At 49.5% G+C, this 19,010-nt stretch overlaps 1 protein-coding gene across 3 annotated transcripts in view; it reads left to right on the top strand.

Annotated features, from left to right (window-relative positions):
• The window catches only part of TIAM1 (TIAM Rac1 associated GEF 1), a 383,207-nt gene that overhangs the window by 110,950 nt on the left and 253,247 nt on the right, over positions 1 to 19,010 (top strand). The gene's annotated exons all lie outside the window — the stretch shown is intronic.

The raw sequence follows: 19,010 nt of genomic DNA, 5'->3' as shown, positions 1-19,010 counted from the left end.
AAGAAACTTACAGTCTTCCGAATGGGTGTACCGTTTCGCATTCCCTCCATGATGACTGAGAGTTCCTGTTGCTCCACATCCTTGTCAGCACTTGGTGGTGTCCGTGCTCAGGACTGCCGCCCTTCAAGTAGGAGTAAGTGGGATCTCATTGTTATTTTAACTTGTGTTACCCTGGTGACAGATGATGTGTAACGTCTCTTCATTTGTTTATTTCCCATCTGCTGAGGTGTCTAGTAAGGTTTTTGGCCCCTTTTAAAAACTGGATTGTTCGTTTTCTTATTGTTGAGTTTCAGGAGTTCTTCTCATATTTTGGCTAACAGTTCTTTACCAGATGTGTCTTTTGCAAGTATTTTCTCCCAGTTTGTGACTGGTCTTCTCTTTCTCCTGGGATTGTTTTCCACAGAACAGAAGTTTGAAATTTTATTCAAGTCCAGCTTATCAATTATTTCCTACATGAATTGGGCTTCTCATGTATCTATTGAGTCATTGCCGTACCAAGGTCATTGAGATTTTCTCCTATGTCATCTTTCATAGTTTTTTTTGTTTTCATTATGGTTTTTGCATTGTACATTTAGGTCTATGACCCATTTTCAGTTAATTTCTGGGCAAGGTCTGTGTCTAAATTCTTCTTGGTGCACGTGGATGTCTAGTTGTTCCCAGCATCATTTGTCAAAAAAGACCAAATTTTCTCCATTGTGTTTTCTTTGCTGCTTTGTCAGAGATCAGTTCACTCTAAGTATGCAAATCTGTTTCTGGGCTCTCCATTCTTTTCCTTTGATCTGGTGGTGGTTTTTTGTTTTTTGTTTTTTTGTTTTTTTGTTTCTTTTTGCCATTTTGTTCTTTTACCACACTGTCAGGATTACTGTCATTTTATAGAAAGTCTTAAAGTTGGGTAGTGTTGGGTCTCCACTTTTTTCTTCTCCTTCAATGTTACTTTGTTTATTGGGTGGGAGGCTTTTGCTTCTCTCTATAAAATAAGAATTTTAATTCTAAAATTCTTTTAGAAGAAAGGGGTACCTGGGTGGCTCAGTTGGTTAAGTGTCTGCCTTCGGCCAGCTCAGGTCATGATCTCAGGGTCTTGGGATCGAGTCCTGCACTGGACTCCCTGTTCGCAAGGAGCCTGCTTCTCCCTCTCCCTCTGCCTGCCCTTGCCCCCTTGCTTTCTCTCTCTCTCAAATAAATAAAAATTCTTTTAAAAAAAGAGAAAAGTTTAAAATTAGAAAATACTCTCTTTAAAAAAAAAAAAAAAAAAAAAAAAGGGGCGCCTGGGTGGCTCAGTGGGTTAATCCGCTGCCTTCGGCTCAGGTCATGATCTCAGAGTCCTGGGATCGAGTCCCGCATCGGGCTCTCTGCTCAGTGGAGAGCCTGCTTCCCTCTCTCTCTGGCTGCCTCTCCGTCTACTTGTGATTTCTCTCTGTCAAATTAATAAATAAAATCTTTAAAAAAAAATAAATAAAATTAGAAAATACTCAAAGAAAGAAACAAAAGCTAATTCCTAGTTCAACCTCGATCTAACTACTGTTTACGTTTGGGTGTACTTTAATGTTGTCTTTTTTTCTCTTTGGTTTTTGTTTATGCAATAAAGCATGAATAATATTAAATTTTAGCTTGATATTTCCCCCCATTTAGTAGGAAAAGTGGTCCTTAAATACTTCGTAAACATCTGTTTTAACAAATGTTTACTATCCCATGGAGGGCTGTACTGAGTTTACAGAACTCGTTTTCATGCATTTTGTGCCTCATGTTGGGTTTGGTGAGTGTATTAGTCAGGGTTCTCCAGGGAGAGACAGAGCCAATAGGATATATATGGATATACGTATATCCGTTTATATCCATAATCATGCAGTTAGGGAAGCCAAGAAGTCCCATTATCTGCCTGCCGTCTGCAAGCTGAAGAATGAGGATAGCCAGCGGCGTCATTTAGTCTGAGTCTGAAGGTCTGAGAACCAGGGCCACCTGCGTCTGAGGGCAGGCGACGGGTGTCCCAGCTCGAACAGAGACTTTGCCCATCCTCCACCTCTTTGTTCTATTTAAGCCGTCAGTGGATTGGACGATGCCCACGTGTGTTAGCGAGGGCGGGCTTCTTAACTCAGTCTACTGACTTCAGATGCTTTCCCAGGAGCCCCCTCACAGACGCACCCAGAATTCACGTCTTACTGTCTAGGCATCCTTTGATCCAGTAGGGTTGACATGTTAAGATTCACCATCACAGTGAGGGATGTGGAAGAGGGGTTTACCGGGAGAATTTGGCCCCATGCACTTCTGGGGGCTAGAAGTCTGCGGAAGGCAGTTGTTTCTGTCCCTGGGTGGGCGTGTTGTCAGGAAGGAAATGCAGTTGGAGCCTGAAGATCCCCGTGGCACTGCAGCTCAGCCTGTCTCACACCACCCTCCCACCTTGATGACTTGGGGTGACATGCCGAAGACTCCTCGCCCTTGCCCTTGGAACTCCTCACACGCCTGCCTCCAGAGCTGGAACCGCCCTGACCTTGTCTGCTTCTCCACTGCTCCCGGGCACACTCCCGTCATGACTGGAACTTGGGACCCTCCAAGAGAGGGGGTTCTGGGACACAGAGCAATTCTTATTGTATATTTCCAAAATAGCTTGGTGGCCGTCTTTATTCCATCTGGTACCTTTTCTAAATTTTCGTCATTTCCTTAGGGTAGACTGCAGGAGAGGGATTATGGGATCAAAGAGTCTAAATATTTTTATAAAGATTTTTATTTTATTTATTTATTTGAGATAGAGTGGGTGAGCACGCAAGTGGGGGCAGGAGTGGGGTAGGAAGAAGCAGGCTCTCTGTAGAGCAGAGAGCTCAATGCGGGGCTCGATCCCAGGACCCTGAGATTATGACCTGAGCCGAAGGCAGAGGCTGAGCCACCCAGGCTCCCTGAGAGTCTAAGTATTTTTCAGAGTCTTCATGTGTTACGAGTTGATGCAGAAAAGTTTGTATCAGTCGTAACACCAGGCTGAGTGGGAAAAGTCTCATCTTACCGCAGCGGGGCTGGTCCTGAGCACTGTGTTCTCTCTCCTTCGCAGTCTTGAGGTTTCCTTCTGAGTTGTTAATTCCTCCCCATTAAAGTAAAGCCCCCCACCCTTTTCTAAAAATTAAATTGACATTGCAACAAGCAGAGACCGGTGGAAGGTGTGTGCTTTGAACCTTGAGAGAATCACTGAATGGATATTGGGAGTCATAGGTAAACTACCCTCTCCTGTTTCAGGGTCTTGCTAACCATCATGGCAATAAAATGAAAGGGTTAATTAGTTGACACAGGTAGAGGAACGGGGATTGGCAACTTTGCAGTGAAGCTCATTTGGTGCAGAGATGCAAATTAACCACACTTATTTTCTACAGAATGTTTTGGGATAGTTTTTGATGGCAAGGACTTTCTCTGTTTTAAAAAGTTTTGTTTTCTCTGTACAAGAATAGCTTTAATTTTCCTGGGTGACTTCTAACCCTAAAAACATAATCTGTCATTTTCGTTTCTCATTGTTTGTCTTTCCCTCTGTATCATCCGTCCTATTGACCGCAGACTCTTACAGACCTCTTGTCATTAGTGTTCTGATGGCTTTTCTTCCTCGTTAATTTTCACTGGAAGCTGGCATGCTGCCAAACCCTCATGGAAACCACTGTCGTCTGTGATTCCGTGTTAAGCAGAATGTCTGGGCTCTGTGTCCGCATTGTGGCTCTTGGCTTACCGAGGGTTGAGTTTGTGAAGCAAATGTTAGCCCACATTCCAGCAACTTCTGAGTTTTACGTCTGATTTAATACTCCCTTTAAAGAATGCACCGCGGTTGGTGTCTTCCTCAGCTGCCCGCAATCAAGCAGGCAACCTACTGACCCAGTTTTAACGTAAATCAAACTTAACATTTTCATAAATCATAAAATTAGAATGTGGATGTTTTCTAACTCACACAATGAGCTGAGATTTATTGGTTTGTGGCCGTATGCTTGGTTGTCCTGAAAATATAAGATTCCACGGCGCCCCAAGCGCTTGAGGGTAGCTTCTAATGCGGGGAAAGGAGGGTGTGGTGGCCTTTTGTCTCTTCCCTGGCCACCCGAACTGTCATAGAGGGGTCCCTGCAGCCAGCATCACACCTGCGTCATCTGGGCGCTTGCTAGAAAGGCAGAACCTCAGGCCTCACCCAGGTGCACTGGAAGAAATTGACCCCATGGTTGATTGCTGTCCTCGGTGCAGGGTGGGGAGCTCTGTCCTGCAGAAGGCGATCTGACCTGCTCTGCACCCATTGCCTCCTACCTTTTGCAGCCTCCTGGTCACCTTTTGCAGCCTCCTGGTCACCTTTTGCCTGGGCTTTGCTCCGGGAAGACCCAGACCTCTGGAGTGGCCTCCATTTTATTGATCTGCATACTGAGATTTGTTTAAATTCTTGGAGTGCCTTGGAAACAGTGGCTTCAGTGCCTCTGACTTCTCCGTTAGTGATGTGAGATGGAGCAGAGCCTGCTGTCCTCACTGGGGCGTCCAGCTAGAGAGTGTGACCGGGACAGGAGTTACCGGGGTCTTGAGGTTGGATTTCTTGTTTTTGAGTCGGAAGATACACAAAACATAACATTAATCATCTCAACCTTTTCTTTCTTTCTTTTTTTTTCCCTGATGTTTTTATTTTTTATTTGACAGAGGGAGACACAGCGAGAGAGGGAATACAAGCAGGGGGAGTGGGAGAAGGAGAAACAGGCTTTCTGCTGAGCGGGGAGCCCGATGCGGGGCTCGATCCCAGGACCCTGAGATCATGACCTGAGCCAAAGGCAGACACTTAAGACTGAGCCACCCAGGAGCCCCTCAACCTTTTCTAAGTGTGCAGTTCAGTAGAAACAATTTACCATTTTCCTGTGCAACAATCTGCAGAGCTTCGTCTTGCAAAACAGAAGCTCCCAACATGTAAGACAGCAATTCCCACTCTCACTTTCCCGCACCTCTGGCCAGCACCTTCTACTTTCTGTCTCTGTGGACTTGACGGCTCACATCATATTCGTCCTTTTGTGTCTGGCTTCTTGCGCTTAGCACGATGTCCTCAGCGTTCATCCACGTCCTAGCATGTGTCTGACTTTCCTTCCTTTTTAAGGCAGAATAATATTCCATGGTATGTATGAACCCCATTTTGTTTACCTATTTGTCATCCTTCTGTGGACACTTGGGCTGCCTCTACCTTTATGATGAATCCCCAACTTAGGCAATCCAGCTTCCAGTACTTTAAAAATAAGAAACGCAGACCTGATGCTTTCACACATTTTTTGCGAAAATGATTTATTTATTTATTTGAGGGCAGTAGGGGCAAAGGGAGAGGGAGAGAGAGAATCTCCCGAAGACTGTGCTGAGGGCAGAGCCCAACTCGGGCCTCGAACCCACGACCCTGAGCTCATGACCTGAGCTGAAATCAAGAGTCGCACACTTCACGGACTGAGACACCCAGGCGCCCTTCAAGCATTCCTTTAAACTCTAGTTACTGAATATTAAATAAAATAAAATCTGCATCTGTTCATAAAAAAAAATTATATGTCTTCTAAAAACTTCATGGTTTCTCCTAATGATATAATTCACTGTTCTTGAAGAGACTTCATTTTTTTTTTTTTTTCCCCACTTAGAAAAAAATCTCTTCACCCAGCGCGGGGCTCGGACTCACGACCCCAAGGTCAAGAGCTGCACGCTCCACTGACTGAGCCAGCCCTGTGCCCCAGCAGACATCATTTTTGAATATCCGCAACAACAGAACTTCGAAAGCTGTTTTTGAACAGCTTTACTGATCTAATTCACTTACTGTGCATTTCACCCCTTAAAGTGTAGGATCCAAGGATTTTTGGTGTGTTTTCTGGGCTGTGGAATTATTACCACAGTCAATTTCACAACATTTCTGTCAACCCCTCCCCCACCAAAATCCTGTACCATCAGCATTCACTCCCCCAATTCCTTCCACTCTCCCCTCCCCTTTGTCTACTTTCAGTCTCTCTGGATCTCCTGTTCTGGACATTTCGTATTAATATGACGATACAGTATGTGATCTTCGGTGCCTGGCTTCTTTCACTCAGCATCATGTTTGCAGGATCTCTGTAACCTTCTAGGATGTCAGCTGATCCCCCGTGGGAGATTTGTTTATCCCCATCTGGGCGTTCAACTGCCACGAGTCAGGTGCAGGGTGGGCCGCAGACATCCGGCAGTGACGGCCAGCCACGTCCCCTGGCCGCACCGCGCTCTCGGTCTTGTGGGCAGGATGGGCATTAACTGGGTCATTACACGGATACTAATCACCGGGGCTGATTTCTGTAACGGAGACAACTGGGATATTCTGAAAATATGTGACGGGGAAGGTGAGGGAGGCTGCCCTCCGTTCCTATTTGCATCTTTAAGACGGCCCTGTCCAAGGGCGCTTGGGGGGCTCATTTGGTGAAGCGTTTGACTCTTGGTTGCCGATCAGGTCATGATCTCAGGCTCATGAGATCGAGCCCCATGTTGGGCTCTGCACTCAGTATGAAGTCTGCTTGGGATTCTCTCTCTCCATTTCCCTCTGCCCCTCCCCTTGCTTGTGCGTGCTCTCTAAGTAAATAAATGAATAAATACACAAAATCTTAAAAAAAAAAAAAAAAGACAGCACTGTCCATGTGAGAAATCCCTTCCATCAGTGTTTATACGCGGTGACTGGTGGGGAACGATGACATGGTCAAGAGGGAGACTCAGTCTGTTTCCTTGAGGAGCTCACCCCTTCGCAGGGCCGACAGCCATCTGTGCCAAGGGCTGGTCGGCGTGATGCCGGGCCATGGGCCAGTCTCTCTGAAGCATTCGAGGGAATCTTTAGGGAATAGTGATGAGGATGTTTGATTAGATTTTTGGAAAATGAATAAAATTTGTTTCGGAAGCCAGTAGGTGCACGGAGGGAAAGCAGCATCTCAGTAGAGGTCGTGAGCATAAGTGTGAAGGTGCTCGGTGGGTTCGGGGGGGGGGGGCATCGAGGATCCGCTGTGGTCGCAGCGTGGAGAACGGCCACAGAAGGCTGGAGGGTAGGCTGCTTCCAGTTGTGAAGTACCTTAAAGCAAAGGTTAGAAGCTTGATCCTGGAGACCTCAGGATTTTGACCTTGAATTCTGAGTACTCTTGCTCCTGTTTGAGGCAGTTGGTGCATTCTCCTCCTAACTCTGACTTGCTGTGGGTGCGGGTGGAGGTGGCAGACCCTGGAGAGTCCCTTCTAGAAGGCCCCAGACTCTTCTGGAGGGAGACTGGGAAGTGTCAGGGCAGAGGGCATCAGAGCTTTCCTAAGCAGGAAGCGATCAGACCAATCCGATGGGTTTACTGGGATGCAGATACGGGCCGTCGGGAGACAGGCTGGATGGTGTTAGCAGCTCCAGGGTATAGAGATCCCCGGCCCAGACGTCTGGGTGGAGACGGCTGCAGTGAGCTGTCCTTTATGGGCCATCACTGTCATGCTGTATGGCCCGTTAAGTAGGAGGGAGACTCCGGACGAGCCCCTCACGGCTGTAGGACCCATTTCAGCACACCAGGTGACATCCAGGCTTCCATGGGAGGGTCAAGGATGGTCAGGAAAGTCCCAGCCTGCAGGGTCTGGCCACGCCTATCTCCGGGCAGTCTGTCCTCTGTGCTGGGTTTTGGTGCATCGCTGCCCGGGGCTGTTTGCAGATTTGGTCCTTTATTGGCCCACGTGACGTTTGTTGCAGCCCCTGGCTCCCGTGGGTGTGCATTCAGAGACGGATGCGTGCCCACCCCCGGCCGGCTCCCCGTGGCATCCGCGAGGCAGCACGGGTTTGCAGGCTCAGAATCCCAATGTCGCAGGCGTCACTGGCACGTGGGGTCTGCGAGGTCACGCTGGCATTGATAATTAAAGCTCCCGTCCTTGTCCCTCTGCGGGCCTGTGAACGTGTGTTTACTTGCAGTGTTTCCCTCAGGATTTCTGCAGGTTCCCCCAGAGTAGGGTCCGGTGTCGCTGAGGCTGGTCACGGTTGGTCACAGCCTGTCCTTCCTTTCTTGGCATGGCCTCCGTCTGTCAGCTCCACGCTCCAGGAGCCGCTCTGAAGGACTGTCTTGCTCAAATCTTTATAATGAGCACTCCAAGTCTGTGCCAAGGGGCGAGTTGCAGGCAGAAATGCTGGAGAATGGCTGTCTGTCCCCTGAGATGTTGTTGTCATCGGGGAACTGAAGTGACAATGTTGGGTCCCGAGACGGGCGAAGCCTCAGGACACAGCTCCTTCAAGATCTCCTCTAAGTAACGCTCCCCATCCTATGTTATCTGTCCCGTGAGAGGGTACCCTGTTAAATATGGATTTTCCATATAAATTTTCCTCATAGGAATTTTCCATATGAAATTATCCATGTGAATTTTCCTCATTTTCCATATGAATTTTTCCATATGGATCTTCCTCGTAATATGTGCTAGAATCTGAAATTGTCTTGTTTATTTCACAGTGATGACCTTTTAATTACACTCTTAAATGCATTGATTGACTCAGTGACTGCGCAGCTTGTCCTGGGACCCAAGGCCAGGCACTCTGGCCAGGGTCCAGCTCCTAGCCACCACGCGTATGTTGATTTTGTCTCTGTCAACAAGAATATCAACTCTGTGCGCCTTGTCTCACAGGACCGACCACCTTCGTGCTTAGTGGGCTTGCAAATGATGGCGACCAAATGAGTAAGAGATCAGTGAGTGGCCAGGGGGAGCTCCTTGAGGCAGGGAGGCCTGGGCTAATGAGTGCAGGGGGCGGAGGTCACACGTGTGGGACATTTCTGGAACGTTCTTGGATGGTGTGAACTTGGCACAAAGGGATCGGCTGCTTTGGGGTTGTCAGGCGGGAAAGTGAGAGAGACCCACCTGGAGAGGTAGATAGATGGACTTATCCCAAAAAGATGTTCCTATTATATGGAGAACTCCTAACAGAGTCCTTTTAGGTATGATCGGGAAGCCAGCTTTGTCAGACTGTGGGGGTACTTGTTAAAAACATACCATTTACTGCATCAGCATCTGGGGTTGGGGGGCTGGTGATCTACATTCTAATGCCCCCCCCTTTTAAAGATTTTATTTATTTGAGAGAGAGAGAGAGAGAGAGAGCATGAGAGGGAAGAGGTTAGAGGGAGAAGTAGACTCCCCGCCGAGCAAGGAGCCCAATGCGGGACTTGATCCCAGGACTCCAGGATCATGACCTGAGCCAAAGGCAATCACTTAACCCACTGAGCCACCCAGGCGCCCCTGCATTCTAATGCTCTTGCCAGGAAAGGCTTTTGCACACTGATGCTTGAGAACCACTGCCCTGAGAAACAAGGAGACTTCTAGTAAGATCTTAATTTTTATCTTGCAGGTTTTCTTCGAAAGCCCTCTTCCCCTAGCCCTCACGCCAGCACTGAGTCTGAAATGGAGCTGTAAAGAAACACAGACGCACGCTAACACGGGAGAGTATGTTAAGGGTCTCTGGCTGGCTGGTTGAGTTCCTGGTGGGAACTTCTTCCTGGTTTGTAGAGGGACGGCTTCTGTTGTATGCGCATATGGTAGAGAGAGAGAGAGAGAGAGAGGTCGTTGCTTTCTTGTCTTCTCTTACAGGAGCACCAGTCCTGTCCCTGAGGGCTGGAGCTTCATGACCCAGTCACCTCCCTAAAGCCCCGTCCCCAAATACCATCATGTTCGGTGTGAGGGCTTTCAGCATAGGAGTTTTAGGGGGGGGACACAAACATTCAGTCCGTCCCTGTCCTTTGTGTGTTCATCTTTGTGTGTGTCTTGTCTTTGGGACTTTTGCTTGTAGGTTATAATTGTTTTCTAGGGCTCCTGTAGCAAATCACCAGCCACCTGGTGGTTGAAAGCAACAGAGGTTTATTCTCTCACATTTCTGGAGGTCAGAAGTCCAAAATCAAGATGTTGGCAGGTTCCTGCTCCTCCTGAGGGCTCTAGGGAAGATTTAAGCTTCTGGCGGCTCCTGGTAATTTCTGGCACTCCTTGTCTTGTCTTCCTTGTCCAGTTTTCTGCCTGGGTCTTCACGTGACCACTCTCTCTCTGTGTCCTCTCTTCTTATAATACACCAGCTGTTGGGTTTAGGGCTTGTCCTAACCCATTGTGAATTCATCTTAGCTTAATTATATCTGGAAAGACCCTACTTCCAACCTTCTGGGTAAACATGAATTTTAGGGGGACAGTATTTGACCCACTACCTGGAAGGTTTGGTTCTGAAGGCAGTTCTGCTTTGTGGATTATTTAAAGGGACCTCCACCATTAACACTAACAACAACAACGCAACAAGTTACGGGGCCATTTCAATTCCAAATTTCAATTCTAAACCCGCCTGTTGTTTTGGACAATCTTACATGCTTTCCTGAGACCCGATATCAAATTCATTTATCTTCAGAGTCTTCAGAAAGACTAGTTGATTGCATATGAGTTGCTGGAAAATTCTTTCATGGATATCCCTTAAGTCAGCTTCCCTTAGCTCATTCTTTATGCTCACTTTCTGGAGATTTCTTTGGAGCCTGTGTTTACAACAGGGCATCCAGGAGGGGGTGTAAAGAGGGTGGGAGGCTCTGGCCCATGGGTCCCTTCACAGGCACGGTGGCTGATGTGACCATCCTGGGCCGTGCGTGTTGGCTCTGAGGAGTTTTCTTGCTTTCCAGTCCCGTTTTCTGTATCATGGTGTATTCTCTCATGAGAGAATTGGGAACGTGCGTCTAATCCAGCTGCTAATCCAGCTCTAATCTGGTGGCCAGGTTCTCTCCTAACATATTTTTCCTCTTTTAAATTAAAATTAAATTGAGTTACCCTCTCTTAAATTGCGTAGTAGTTTCTTAGAAGGACGTAACGTGGTTAGTTTAGCTGATTCTTCTCGTTCAGGATTGAGTTTTCCAGTTTCTGTTTTACTAGTTGTAGGGCTTATGAACTTCCTTATAAATTTTCACATCTTTTATTGCATCTTTAGGTATAAACCTTTGTATCTTTTATTTTGTCTTTAGCTCTATTCGTGAAGGGTCAAGATCTTGGGAAGGGTGACATTTAGCTCGAGGTGGGTTTTCTGTACATATAAGATGGTACCTCATCGGGGTGCCTGGGTGGCTCAGTGGGTTAAAGCCTCTGTATTCAGCTGAGGTCATGATCTCAGGGTCCTGGGATCAAGCCCTGCATCAGGCTCTCTGCTCAGCAGGAAGCCTGCTTCCTCCCCTCTCTCTGCCTGCCTCTCTGCCTACTTGTGATCTCTGTCTGTCAAATAAGTAAATAAAATCTTAAAGAAAAAATGGTATATCATTACGGAAGATGTGGGGTGCCTGGGGGGGCTCTATCGGTTAAGCATCTGACCCTTGATTTTGGCTCAGGTCATGATCGGAGGGTCGTGAGATTGAGAGCTGGCCGTGGAGCCTGCTGGAGATTCTCTCTCTCCTCTCTCTGTCCCTCCCTCACCCCACATGCTCTCATGCTTTCTCTCTCTCTAAAAGCTTTGTCACCATCCTGCTTCCCATCACAACTGCTTAATGATGACATATCTTTTGCTTATTGGTACCAGTGAATATATCTAGGATTTTACTTTGCTTTCAGTAAAATTTCTCATGCATTCTTGGACAGGTTAAGAGAATTAGCAGGAAAAACCCCAAGAAATGCTCCCCGCTGTTGAGTGGCATCCTTTGTACCGTCTGTTTTCTTGCATGGTCTCATTTCATTGCCGCTGCACAGAGGAGAAGGGGGGAGGCTAGCGGCGTTCTGTTACATGTCCAAGGTCTCCTGCACAGTGGGGCTGAGCTGTTTCCAGAGCGGAAGCTCCTGCCTAGGACATGGTGGGGACTGGCCAGCGCGGCTATCCCTGGCCCTGTGTGAGGAGGGAGGAGGGCTGAGAGTGGTTTGCTCGAAGCTTCCGCCTGTGGTTACCAGGGTAGACCGCTCAGTGGGCCGTCAGGAGGTCTGGGACAGAGCTGGGCTTCAAAGTGTGTAACCTTCACTTTCCTTTCTTCTCATCAGTCACGGTTCGAGAAAGGACCGTTCTGTCAGGCCTTGACCCGCAGCGAGCTCCGAGTTCTGTGCAGAGGCCTGAGCTGTGGGTGTCTGCGGGCTGCCTTTCTTCTCTGGAGGTGTGTTCGCCTCCACATTCCCGTCAGGGCTCCCAGGAGAAGACTGTTTCTCAGTTTCCTTTTCATTTGGGGTGACCCCTCTGACTTGTTTAAAGCTGGGCTGAAACGTTCTGCTCACTTTCTGACCAGAGCTTCGCGGCGGTGGTTCTGGAAGCTGCTCGGGGCTCGCCTCTCGTCTGGAGTCTGGTGCTCTCCCGTGCTGGGCCCTGCAGCCTGGCTTCTGCCCGCAGCTGCTGGGTCAGGGGAGGGTCCACCCAGGGGTGTCCTCACATCCATTTTGATAGCTGGTGCCTACACCTGACTCAGGGTGCAGCTGCTCTGTGGGCGCTTGGAAGCCACAGAGCCTTCTGCCCTGGACTACTGCCCCGGCTGGGCTGTATTGGTCCCTGTATTGGTCCCTCTGTATTGGTCCCTCCTGTATTGGTCCCTCTGCTTTATTCATTCATTCATTCACTCACTCACTCATTCATTCATTATTTTGAGAGAGAGCGCACACAAGCAATGGGGAGGAGCAGAGAGAGAGGGAGAAGTGGACTCCCCGCCGAGCAGGGAGCCCAACTCGGGGCTCAGTCCCAGAACCCTGAGATTTTGACCCTAGCCAAAGGTAGATGCATCACCGACTGAGCCCCCCAGGCACCCTGTGGGTCCCTCTGCGTTTGTCTTGCCCTCTCACCGTCTGTCTTGAGCCAGTAGCCAGAGGGCACCTTCTGGCTCAGTGTTGCTCTGCTCAGAACCTTTCTGTGCTTTTCAGCCGCCCCGCATAGAGACCAAGGTATTCTCAGTGGTTTCGGGGGCACAGCGCGGCCCTTCTGTTTTCCCCTCTCCCCCTTGCATACTGCGCTCTGCCTGTTGCTCAGAGGTCTGGGGCAAATGCCGGCTGCGCTGCCTTAGTGCTGACCGTCCTCCACCTGGAGCACTCTCCTCTGGGGTGCCCCATGGTGGGCCCCTCCGCTCCTCCCGTTGTGGGCTCTATCATGTCTCCGTTTCAGTGAGACGGTCCCCAGTCCTCCTGTGGGAAACCACTCCGAATGTGTCCACCACAGCCCTGACCCCACAGAGAGAATGGAGCCTTGAGGGGTGGCCACGTCCGCGGTGACTATAGGTGTGAACTCCCTGCGAATGTTCTGGAAAGTACACGTCTGTTCTCCATTTGATGGCGGGAGCTTTCTTCTTGCAGAACCCCTAGTAGCCACCATGTGTTTCATTCCTGTGATGTGTGGGATCTTTGCTTGGCTCGTGTGAAATGCAAACTTGATTCACTTGAGAAGCCACTATAGGGTGCCCTCCCATGGTCCCCCGAAGGGCAGTAGCATCAGAAGATCTCTGCATTTCCAGCAGGGTAAGGCCCTCTGGCTATTAAGTTGGTTGGTAGAATTTAACTAATTAGTAATGTCCCCAGGTTTATCTTGGCTCGATGGGAAGGATTAGGTCTTGCAGACCAACAGGTTAGTACTCCCTGGTTCGGGTGCCTAGGTTGCAGACAGAATGAGAACAGCACTGTTGAATTTCAGCGGCAGGCTGATTGTTTCGGAAGTCCTTACTGTGCTCCAAGGAGCTCTTTTCAGGCGGGGCTGATCCGCTTCCAAGGCAGAGAGGAGGGTCGACATGGACTCCCCACTGTTTCTCAGCATTTTAATCGAATGTCCTCATTTCCAGTTTCTGTATGTATCTCTTCATTGTTTACCACATGGGAAGCAGTGGAGTTGGGTAGTGGGGCTCTTGGGGATGATTCCTGTCTTCAGGGAGCTTATAATTTGCTGGAGAAGGTGGACATGATCAACAATACTTAGATTATACAAAACTTGAATATGCACCAAAATATAAGCAAAGATCACTTTCAGGATGGACAGCACCTGTGGCGCAGTAAGTGGACTTTCAGCAAGAATTGGGTGGGGGCAGGGCTATATGGGGTGGGGAAGGTGTGCAGGGGCAGGTGAGCTGCATAGGGGAGATGGTGGAGTGAAACTGCAGGGCTCTGGAGCAGGGGAGGAACTGTCCTCTGGGGTGGGCATCTCGGTTCGTCAGGGGCCGTGAGGGAGGGAAAGGGAGAGTGCATTTGGGTCACGTTACAGAGACCTTTTCTTTCTTTCTTTCTTTCTTTCTTTTTTTTTTTTTTTAAAGATTTTTATGTATTTATTTGACAGAGATCACAAGTAGACAGAGAGGCAGGCAGGGAGAGAGAGGAGGGAGCAGGCTGTCTGCGGAGCAGAGAGCCCAACATGGGGGGCTCGATCCCAAGACCCTGGGATCATGACCTGAGCCAAAGGCAGAGGCTTTAACCCACTGAGCCACCCAGGCGCCCTTACAGAGAGACCTTTCTAAAGGAAGCAGCACATTTAAGCTTCAATGTGACTAGCGGAAGATGGGTGCCCGCTGGAAGTCTGCCAGGAGGGGAGAGTGAGATCCGTGGTCTGTTAGAGAAACCGTAGGGTGGCGTCGGGAAGGCTGGTTGGTTGGGGGTGCTCTAGGCGACCGGGAGGCTTGTTAGGAGCTGGTTTCCATGACCAGGTGAGAGAGGAGCTTGAGCTGGGCGGTGGCCGAGCTCAGTCACGGAGGAGAAGGGTAGAAGAGACTGTGTGTGGCAGACCTTCTTCTGGCTCTTGGGGCCCCAAACAGAGAGGCCAGTTTTCTCCCAAACCACTCAGGAGCTCCAAAGAACAAATCTCGGGGCACCTGCCTGGCTCAGTTGGTGCGGCGTGCAACTCTTGATCTGGGGTTGTGAATTCAAGCCCCACTTTGGATGCAGAGATTACTTTAAAAAAAAAATTTTTTTTTTTAAATTTTTTAAAAGAAAGACCAAATTCTCTTCCCTAGCCAATGAAATGGAGTTAAAACCAGAGGAGGCCAGAGCAAGCCTACCTCTCCCTGCGTGGAGGGAGAAGAGAAAAATCTTGGTGCCTGAGAAAAGCAGGGTGTTGCCTTATTTCCCCTGGGGACATCTGCTGCTAGCATCACTCTGACCCCTGGATTAGAGATGGGAGGGAGAGAAGGGGACCATGCTTCAAGCTTTTCCATGTGGATGTACTGACTTGGAGAGAAAATTTTAGACAGCTCTGATTTCTAGAAAGGGACTTGTTGATTAACTCTGGATTTGCTTAAATTAGAACTTAGTTTTCATCTTCTGGGAGGAGCACAAGCTTCACTGACAGTCCTGAGTATTATTACTGGTGTCGTTAATAAGATAGCATTATCGTTAAGTTTGACCTCACTTTACTACAACTTACAGCCTTGTGTTAAGCGTTTTATAAGTGTGTCTTTTTATAGAATTCTATAAGGATTCTCTTTCTTTGGAGCCTGCAGGGTAAGAAGACCCTCTACAATCCCTCTTCCCCCATTTATTTCATATGGAATGCTCTTTCTGGGCTTCCATTTTAGTTTTCCAGGTCGAAGGAGACACTTACTTTTCGAAGGATGACACAGGACATTCCCCGTGTCTCAGGGGTGTGCCTTTTCTCGCGGCTTCCTGCCCACCTGACCACAGAGGGCTTTCTCGGGGGCTGTTGGCAGCCGAACTTCTCAGAGTAATTGGCTGTTTCGAACTGGTGGTTGCTTTCTCCTCCTCTTGCGGCCAGTGTGTGTCCGCCCACACATTCTGGGACTCTCCTGGTTGGGTTGATAGATTTGTTTGGACACGACCTTTCTCAGTTCCTCTTTCCCTGGGCTTTTGCCTGCTGAGGAAATGATCCCCAGATCTCATCCATCTGCGCTGGTGGCAACAGAAGAGAGAATTGCTCTTTCTTATGGTCCAGGTCCAACCGCGTGGACACCTGTCCTTCGAGGGCTCGCAGTGTTGTGGTTGGTATCCCTTCCCGATGCAGAGACTTTTTCACTTCCTGGTTCTGGAAGTCATCAGGTTGGACGTGGGACAAAGAGGAGGCGCTGGAGGGCCCTCGGCTGACCTGGGATGCTTTTATGGGTTGCACCCTGGACACAGAGGAAGAGCCGGTCTCCCCCCACAACCTCCCTCCGCAACCTGGCCCTGTTTGTGGTTTCCCGTTTGTGTTTGATTCATTCGGAGAGCTTTTCATGCCCTTGGGGAATGTTCACTGTTAGATTTGAGAGGAAAAAGGACACTTCTCTTTTAAGTCTGATGAAAACCATGTGAGCAGGACCTGGGTCCATATGTCGGAGACTAATGCTTTTCTTCTGGGCACTCGATGACTCCCTTGGCTATTGAGGAAATCCGTAGGAGGAAGGGAACCTTGGCTTTGGGACTCTCAGATCGTGTGTCCTCATGTTACAAAGAAAACGAATTCTGGCCATTTTGGAGGCCTGTCGGTGTTCTTTCTCTGCAGCTCTGGAATTTTCTCTCTGGTGCTTTCAGAGCGGCCAAATCCACGGGCTCCCGGGACTCTCGCTCTGGAGAGATCCACTGATGTGGGATGAAATGCAGAGCAGAGCCAAATCATAACTCTTGTAGGCCTTTGCCAGCTGCCCAGTGTCATGTGTGCCGTCCCATGAACTTGGAAAAACACTCCCCGAGCCCTGCTCCCATCCGCCAGGGTCATTCTATGGATTTCCAGATGTTGAACTTGCACAGGTGACGTAATCCCAGCTGGTGGTGTGGGGTAGGGGTGGGGGGCTGGCTGCGTCATGCCCATGACTTTGAGATTGACCCTCCGTCTCAGTGAGTGGCAGGAACCCTGTGGAGGGACATGGTGCTTGGTTTGTCCCTTAGCACGTTCTCCACCTGGGCCTTCCCCCACAAACCAACATCCGCACCTGGTGTCGAGCATGAACACATCTGTTGGTATTGGAGGGGACTGGCCAGCTCTGGACGATACATTTCATTTTTTTTTTCCCCCAAGAAGCAGGGTGATAATCCATTTTTATAGTGTCTCCTTCTCAGGGGCACAAAGATAGGGGCTTGGTTTCGGGGCAGAATGGAGTAGTCCGTGACAAGATGCACAAGGGGAAGACAGATTGGTCTGTGAGCTGGGCTTTCCCATCCGGGCTCGGAAGTCTCTGAGGAGGGAACATCGGCTCATCGACCATCCTCGCTTCTTGAAAAGAGCGCGTGAGCTACACTGTCTAGTACTTGACCTGTTCTGCACCACACATGTACTTGGTGGGCGTTGGCAAACACGGGCCGTGGGCCAAATCTGTTCTGTCACCAGTTTCTATAAATAAAGTTTTATTGGGAGACAGCCAGGCCCGTTCCTTTATCCTAGTGGCTGCTTTCCCTCTTCGGATGGCAGAGTTGGCAGAACAAATGACCGCTGAGGCGTGAGATCTTTCCTCTCTGGCTTCTTACCGGAAGTTGGCCAATCTTTGCCCTTTATCCAAACAGTGAAATCTCAGACATCTGTCCCCTTTATTTAAGATCTCTAGTTTTTTGTCTCTGCTGCTTGAAACCCAACGCATAGCTTCCCCTCGTTCCTCTCCTCTTGGTGCTCCGATTCTTTTCAGAGTTGCATTTTTGGCGGGATGCTGTTTTCCTCCTGGACTCGTGGGGGTGGTGCCACCGCAGGCACTGGGAGGTTCCAGATGTGCCCCCAGACTGCGGGACAGCTTTGACCCCAAGCGTCAGGAGCTCCCTCTCTTTGAGCATCACTTACCTGGTTTTCGTTTCTGCCTATAAATCTTTGCTGCAGATCTCTGGAACGTCTCTCCCAGTGACGAGACTGTCCTTAGTGCTTTGCGCTCAGAGTGTTACCCATTTTTGCGTCCCGGACGCAGGAAACACGCGTCCTTCAAGTGCCTGCCAGTAGCATGGAGAAGTCACTGTAACTTCTCTGTCTGTTATACACACACACACACACACACACACACACACACACACACACTCTCGTGCCCCTACACCTTCAGTGCTGCCTTCTGTTGACACTAATGACTCCGCTTCAGTCAAATCCCAGACCAGGAAGCTTCTTTCATTTCTCAGGCTGCTGGAGAAAACTTGGATCTCCTGTTCCCTCAGAGGAATCACCAGTCTTTGGAACTCCTGCCTAAAAAAAACAAGCAAATCACCGTCTCCTTCGCTTCCCCCTTCACCGGGCCCTCATTGCTTCTGGGACCAGGCTTACAGCTTGTACTCAGAGGAAGCTGGCTGGGCTTCGCCACCAAAGAGGGAGTCTCCGAGGGAGACGGATGTTTCCTGCAGCCCAGAGACAGCAGCCAAGCCTCCCGGAGAGGTGGAGAGAGAGGGGCAGGGCTGAGATTGCGGGAGGGAATGGGGTAGCAGTGGTCCCAAGGGGAGTGGCGCTTGGGGAGCAGTGGGGTCCGTGGGGGGAGGGCTGATGTGCTTGACCTCCTCGGAGCATGAAGTCATGGCGGAGTGAGCCGGCACTGTGGACCCTCTGTGCATCTAGACATGTGGGAGAGTCCAGGGCCCGAGGCAGGTGCCTGTGACAAACAACCCGCTTCTGTGACTTCCAGGGAAACCTGGAGAAAGGAGGAAGTCTGAGTTTCTGCCACTGGGGGAAAAGGGGCGATGGACATGGGTGCGGAGGGGGGCAGTGTGTTTGAGACATCCTTAGGACCACCCGCCTGGTGAAGCCCAGGGGACATTTGTGTGATGCAGATGGTGGGGTTGCCATGGCCTTAGAGCACTGTGCTCAGCTCTTAAGGGCAGGCTGGAATCTCGTGGAAGACACCTGCCCCTAGGGGTTCTGACCCTAGGTTTTCATTAGGGCTCCAGAATTTGCATTTTTAACAAGTTCCCCGGTGATGCTGCTGCAGTTCTGGGAGCCACACTTGGGGAAGCACCGGCCTCACATAAAAGAGATAAACCGGGCATCTGGGTGGCTCAGTCTGTTAAGCCTCTGCCTTCAGCTCAAGTCTCGATCTCAGGGTTCTAGGATCAAGTCCTGTGTTGGGATCCCTGCTCAGCGGGGACCCTGCTTCTCCCTTTGCCTGCCGTGCTCCCGCCTGTGCTCTCTCTTTCCCTCTCTCTCTCTCCCTCCCCTACTCAAATAATATCTTCAAAAAAAAAAAAAAGATAAATAGTGAAGTGAGCCCGTTCAT

The sequence above is a fragment of the Mustela nigripes genome, chromosome 2, assembly GCF_022355385.1.
Source record: "Mustela nigripes isolate SB6536 chromosome 2, MUSNIG.SB6536, whole genome shotgun sequence".
Classification (NCBI taxonomy): Eukaryota; Metazoa; Chordata; class Mammalia; order Carnivora; family Mustelidae; genus Mustela; species Mustela nigripes.
The sequence above is the reverse complement of the archived record's forward strand: the minus strand, read 5'-3'. Positions and strand labels throughout refer to the sequence as shown.